We start from the raw sequence: 7,483 nt of genomic DNA on the forward strand, positions 1-7,483 counted from the left end.
TCAGTCCTCCTCGCTCTGGGGTGGCGGCAGCGATTACAGGAAAACGCTCAATAAATAATTAATATAAAAGTAGAGATAAAATAACGTGCGTTTGTTTGGCGTTTTGGAATGGAAGATTGGCGGAGTGGCTCGGTGACACTCCATCAGCCAATCACATAACCCGAACATGTGACATCATTACCTCTATAGCATAATTGTCCATTAGGTTGTCTTTGGTTGACGTATTGCGTAGCATCAGTGCTGGTTTTGCTAGCCTATATAATCGACGTACAAGCTGATTTTACATTAGCCGCGACTGAGGGGGATCGCTCAACAGCGCCCCCTTGTGTCTGGTTGTCAAGTTAGTATTTAGTTAGGCACTATAACGCATATTTTAATAGCGGACTTCATTCTGGACAGTGGTAGCTCCGGTTAAGGTACTGATTGTTTTATCGGAGGGTCGTCGGTTTAATCCCCACCGTCACCTACAGTACATGGACAAAAGTATTGGGACACTCCTCCTAATTACTGAGTTCAGGTATCTCGAACACACCCATTCGTATTGGATGTATAAAATTAATAATGTAAAATGTTTTATTATTATTATTTTATGTGCTAATAGTTTGGGGAAGGTTATTTCTCTTTCCTCCAGTATGAGCACAAAGCAAGAAGGGTTTGGTTTAAGAATGTTGATTGCTGAAGGACATTACAAGTGTTTTTTTGACCAAATAGGCATAAATTCCCACAGTTACAGCCGAATGCTTTTGGCCACATAGCGTGGCTGTCACTGTTGGGTCGTATTTGATCATAATTGTACATTTTTGGATAAAATTAAGTGCTAAATGTAATAAGAATTAATTCTTGTGTTCGTGTTTACTGACAAGTTCACAATAGAAATTAGCAAACGTGGCTAGCATGTAACATCAAGCTAATTAGCATATTAGCCACAGTGTTTTGTGCTGATTGACGCACTGAAGCATAAAAATACATTTATTAAAAATAATTTTAGGGTTTCAACATCAAACATCAGATTTTTATTAATTTTAGCCTCAGATTTAAAGCCGCTACCCCAAAACAGGACGAACTTTATTCCTGCTGCCCAAAAATGCTAAGCAGACACCTCGTCCCAAACAAACGTATAATAATAATAATAATAATAATAATAATAATAATAATACTGGAGTGGTTATTGATTATTGGAACATGTCTACCTGCCTCTGACTGTTATTTACACATATTTTATTTTTGGGAGGGGGTCCATAAATTCTATTTTTCTACAAAGAATTGTAATTGTTGACGGTCACAGAATCACATAAATCTGTATAAATGAGGAGAAAATATTTTAATTGGCGAAGTTTCTTCATGCATTATTATATTATGATTATATTTATTATTATTATTATTATATTGTTTATGATGATTTCTGTCTCTGTTCCATTTCCCTTCTCTTTCTATTCGTACTGAGAAACAGAAACGCACATTTGTTTTTGGTCGTATCCCTAACCACAGAGTTCTAGATGGTTTCCTTTAATAATTTTATTATAATAATAAATATTTAACACCTGTACATTTACTAAAATGTATTTTTTTTATTTGGTTTGCTTTTGTAATAGGTAAATAGTTTTATAGAAATGAGATGTAGCAGATCTGCACAGCTGAACGTGTCAGGAAATGTATAGAGATTTTATTTATATGTTTATATTATAAAAACAAACATGATCGACTATTCAAACCTGGTCCTGAATATTATTATTATTATTATTATTATTAATTATTATTATTATTATTATTATTATTATTATTATTATTATTATTATTATTATTATTATTATTATTATTATTATTATTATTATTATTATTATTATTATTATTATTATTATTATTATTATTATTATTATTATTATTATTATTAAAAGAGCGTTTCATGATCAGACAGCAGCGCCTGATCAAAGAAAGTTCAGATCAGAGACAGAAATGAAATAAAGACTGAAATCACACATCTGATCCCCATCAGACAAAGATCCCAGTTTAAAATCCTTACTGGTGTAGATGGTGCATTTTGGTGAGAGATGTAACGAATCATTCCTGCATGTACGACGCACCTTTAACTTCAATACGTTGAGAGCTGGTTAATCCTGCAGCGCCCCCGTGTGCCTCGATTCTGCAACAGCGACTCCTGCTGTCTGGTCAAGGTGCCGTTACGAATGATGGAGGGATGGAGGGAGCGTTCCAAAAAAACAATGCTTATTAAGATCTGATTTTGGTTACAAGACAAGTGGGAAGAAATTTAGAGCAGCTTTTCATTTAAATGATCCTCCAGGCCAACCTAGGAGGATGGAGGTCACTGCTGAGTTCCTCTGAAGGTTCCTTCCTGTCGCCATCGGCTGCTCAACATGGGTTTTGGACTGTCAGTCCTGGATTCTGTGTAGCTGCTTTGAGACGATGCCGATTGTTGAAAGCGCTATACAAATACATTTGACTTGACTTGACTTTAGAAGTGGCTGTGTCGCAAATCACACACTACTCTACTAAACAGTATGCCCAGTTAGTGCACTTTAAAGGTGTAGTTAGACGCTTTGTAGAACACGATGCCAGTTAAGACACGGCTCCTGTATACCAGGGGAAAGTGAAAAACACCCATGAGATGCTACAGGGCATTCAAATACCTCCAACAGAACAGAATCAAACGGTAAGGCAATTTCTCAAGCCTTTACTGTAATCACTTTGCTTCTTGTCCATACTTCCAGAGTCCAAATCTTGTTGTAAGAACAGCGGCTGGTCTCGCAGTTCTTGTGTTTTTTTTTAACACAGCTCCATGTTTGTTTTGTGTTCGTCTATATTTTGAATGTTTTATTTGGTTTTCATTTCTAAAATCGAACTCTCTGGACGTTTGAAGACCTTCTGGTGACCCGAAGCCTCCTGCGCTGAGACGGCATTGTGGGCGCCGGATGGTGTTTGGGTGTGAAATGCGTGTCTCCTGTGTTACATTTCACCAGCACAAGACGAGAATGCAGGTCCAGTATTTTTCCAGGTGACCTCGATACAGCCTCACACGCACTGTGTGGTCAAAAGTATGTGGACACCACTGATTTTTACACACGCTTTTGGTGTTTCACCAACACTCAGTGGATGAAAGGTTCAAATATAATAATCGCTAATGAAATACATGATTAAGTTCTGACTTGGGGGCAACAATGGGTAAAAATCTTTATGGGTACGGATATAAAAAACATTGGCGTCCCTTTTTACTCGGTTTGATTTCAGAGTCATGATGAACTTTTTCATACTCGTGAAGGAGCTTTAGAGGAGCAGCTTTAATCTCTGGTCCTTTAGATCTTAAGTCTTCAAGCCACTAAATGATGGAGGTTCCTCCTAGTTCACATGTTGAACACAGCAGATCTGATCAGCAATAAGACCTGAGGGACTTTTTGTTTAGGGCCAGATCGTAATGACCAGACATCTGGGTCTCTCAACCAATCAGCAGCCAGAACGTTATTAGGGAAAGTCCAGAAACGGTTCTTTAAATAGACCGGCTGTTCCTGTGCTGTTTGGTGTCGCCAAAGCAGATAATTTGTTTGCATGTTCGATTTGGAACAGTTTTTACACCGGATTGCTTTCCTGATGCAACCCTTCTGGTAATTTGGGCTTGGGACCTGCACTTAGGGTGCACTGATACGTGTTGCCATAATGGCAGGGTTCAAGTAGCACCACACGCCAAGCAATCATTAAGGAATAAATAGAAACTTCCAGACTGACTGTGTTGGATCTGACTGCAGGTTTGAAACTGAAGTAAGAAACATTAGTTGCATGAAAGCATTGGAAGAATTACGGTGGGTCCGGTTTCCTTGGAATCATTGGGTGAGTGATGAAGGAACACAACCTGGACCGGAATAAGCCAATCGTGTCTGTATGTGGAAGCCTGACAGACTGATAGCACTGGGGATTTAAACCCTGGATCCCATCGCTCTAAGCTACCCGAGCCCCCTGTAACCTAGTGGTTAGAGTAGCAAACTAGTTTGCCTGGTTGGCACTGTTGGGCCCTTCAGCAAGGCCCTGTCACAATAAGTCGCTTTGGATTTTTACGGGACAGTGGGAGTCTAGTGGGTGGAGCTATGGGTTATCAACCAAAAGGTTGAGAGTTCGAATCCCCTTGAGCAATATATGACAAATAAAGGCTTTCTAATGGATGTGAGTGTTTATGAAAATACAGGTTTCCTGTACTGGACGTGGTTTTCGATGGTTTTTGATGGTCTGACCTCAGTCACGTGATGCTGGTGTGAAGGTGTGTGGAAATAAAAACTCATCAGACATGAAGTGACTCAGTTTAAAGTGTATAAATGACATTTATTGATTTTTCTGAACATTTTGGATGTGTTGATCGTTTGCAGTAACACAGAGGTACAGAGTGAGGTTCAGACAATCTTTATATATAAATATGTATATATAAATATATATTCATCTTTACATCCACACAGTAATAAAGTCTGAGTTACAGCGAGTTCTGAGTGTACAGTACAACTCTCAATCGTACACACATCCCTTCTCTTTCGTTTTGTTCGGGTTTAAATCTCAGTTTTGTTCGTACAGAAGTTTGAGCTTGGAGTAAACGTGTCAGATTTCGGTCGGTCGCAGCGTCAGCCGAGCAAAAACCGTCCAGGCTAAAGAAACTAGAGGAACTTCAGAGACGCCGCGTCCTCCTGCTCTGCTAGTAAACAGTAAATCAGCCCCAAAATTAAAATAAAGAGGAGCACGAGGTGTCCAGCGGCTGAAGGAAGAGATTCATGTTATTACAACCATCCTACAGGATCCACACACACACCTACACAGACGAGCCAAACAGTACGACCACCCACTGAATGTGGATCTGATGGTGTGTGTGTGAGGGTGAGGGATCTATTAGATGCGTGTGAGGGTGAGGGATCTAATTAGATGCGTGTGAGGGTGAGGGATCTATTAGATGCGTGTGAGGGTGAGGGATCTATTAGATGTGGATCTGATGGTGCGTGTGAGGGTGAGGGATCTATTAGATGTGGATCTGATGGTGCGTGTGAGGGTGAGGGATCTATTAGATGTGGATCTGATGGTGCGTGTGAGGGTGAGGGATCTATTAGATGTGGATCTGATGGTGCGTGTGAGGGTGAGGGGTGAGGGATCTATTAGATGTGGATCTGATGGTGCGTGTGAGGGCGAGGGATCTATTAGATGTGGATCTGATGGTGCGTGTGTGTGAGGGTGAGGGATCTATTAGATGTGGATCTGGTGGTGCGTGTGAGGGTGAGGGATCTATTAGATGTGGATCTGATGGTGCGTGTGAGGGTGGGGATCTATTAGATGTGGATCTGATGGTGCGTGTGAGGGTGAGGGATCTATTAGATGTGGATCTGATGGTGCGTGTGAGGGTGAGGGATCTATTAGATGTGGATCTGATGGTGAGGGTGAGGGTGAGGGATCTATTAGATGTGGATCTGATGGTGCGTGTGAGGGCGAGGGATCTATTAGATGTGGATCTGATGGTGCGTGTGAGGGCGAGGGATCTATTAGATGTGGATCTGATGGTGCATGTGTGTGAGGGTGAGGGATCTATTAGATGTGGATCTGATGGTGCATGTGTGTGAGGGTGAGGGATCTATTAGATGTGGATCTGATGGTGCGTGTGAGGGTGAGGGATCTATTAGATGTGGATCTGATGGTGTGTGTGAGGGTGAGGGATCTATTAGATGTGGATCTGATGGTGCGTGTGAGGGTGGAACATACAGGAGTGGACTCAGAAGCGAGTGGTCGTAATGTTTTGGCTCATCTGTGTACATTCATACATAACTGCAGTATCAGCATGAGCAACTACAATCAATCAAATCAAATCAAAGTCAGAAACAGTTAGAAGGATGCAAGAAGAAAGAAGGAGGAACGTAGAGGAACGTGGAGAACCTGTTGAGAAATGTACATTGGTCAGTCGCTGGCTGGAAACAAACTGTGGACAAACACGGCGTTAGAAATGACCAACATGAAGGAGGGTTTTTCACAAAAGACAGGGGACATTTTTGCTAGATGAATACATGAACTTTTGCACATAAATAAACCGTATTTGTGCATTAAAACGTGCAGAAGTTCCCTGTACAGCACGCCTGAGAACGTACAGGAGGGGTGCACAAACTTTTGCTCTAGGCTGCTGGAAAACGGTCGTCTCTGATTATAGTCAAGCAAGCTACACAATCTGCTCCACAGAGCTCGACTGAAGTGTTGGGGGGGGGGGGGGGGGGGGGGGGGGGTGAGGGAGGCATTCAAACCCAGTAACACCTACTGTACCTACTGTAAAGTGTGCTGGTGGTAGTATTATATCCCACTACCGTTTTGCTGACGACAGAATCAGTGCATTACAGAAAGTGAATGGAATAATGAATCCCAGATTATTGAGACCCAGAGAACCAAACCTCAGAGTATCGAACCGCAGTGTTCTCCCAATTTTCAGTGCAATCAGGACTTCTATTTCTAGTCAGGACATCAGCCCAGTAGCTCCAGTTCAACCTGACAGAAGTAGAAATGGGACGCCTGTACTGGAGGGATTACATTTAGGGAAATTTAAAGCAGGTATGAAAAACCCTCCTTCAGCGGCCACAGGAACACCCCGCCCTGAAAATGAGAAAAGGTTTAACATTGTGAGTAAAAACCGCTGAACCGCCAATCAAGAACCTTCCAGAATAACTTCATAAATATATGTATATAATAAAAACACTCTATGCTACTTTATAGCATAAATAAGGTCATAAAAACAACTCTATTACTGACATGAAGGCAATAAAATCCTATAAATATCCTATAAAATCTTATAAAAGACACAAAAGGACCTGATAAACATCCACAATTACACAAAAGAACAAAAATAAAGCAGTTAAATCACCACAAACTTCTCAGAAGTTACTCAGAGCTTCAACATGAACCTGGTTCTTCTTACAGGATCTGATTATAATCCTATATTTATAATAAATATTATAAATGTGTCACATGACACCGGCAGCACAGCTGATACACGAACCCATCAATCTGGATTCAATAAACCCATCATGATCATAATAAATAATAATAAATAATAAAAAACCCTCCCTCTACCTGAGCGCATCAGCGCTTCCAATCAGACCAAATAAATAAAAAGTACAAATAATAAAGTACAAATAAAGAAGCATGCACAGGGAAATCCCTAACATGTTACCTTACCATCTTAAAATACCTGTGAATTCAATATATAAATATAGAAATATAAATATATAAAAATAAACATATTAAAAAGAATAAAGCTCATTCTGTCACATGATTCACCCTCAATCATCATAATAATAATGTTGATAAACGTTAATAATAAGTCAGCAATGAAAAACATCAATAATTAGCAATAATTAAACACGTCTGAGTGAAATAATGATCGTTTTGAACTCGTTAATGTTTGAGGAAGGTGAAGCAAAAAAGCTTCTTTTAATTCAAGCAAGAAAAAAAAAAAAAAAATTAAAAAAAA

The sequence above is a fragment of the Trichomycterus rosablanca genome, chromosome 4, assembly GCF_030014385.1.
Source record: "Trichomycterus rosablanca isolate fTriRos1 chromosome 4, fTriRos1.hap1, whole genome shotgun sequence".
Lineage (NCBI taxonomy): Eukaryota > Metazoa > Chordata > Actinopteri > Siluriformes > Trichomycteridae > Trichomycterus > Trichomycterus rosablanca.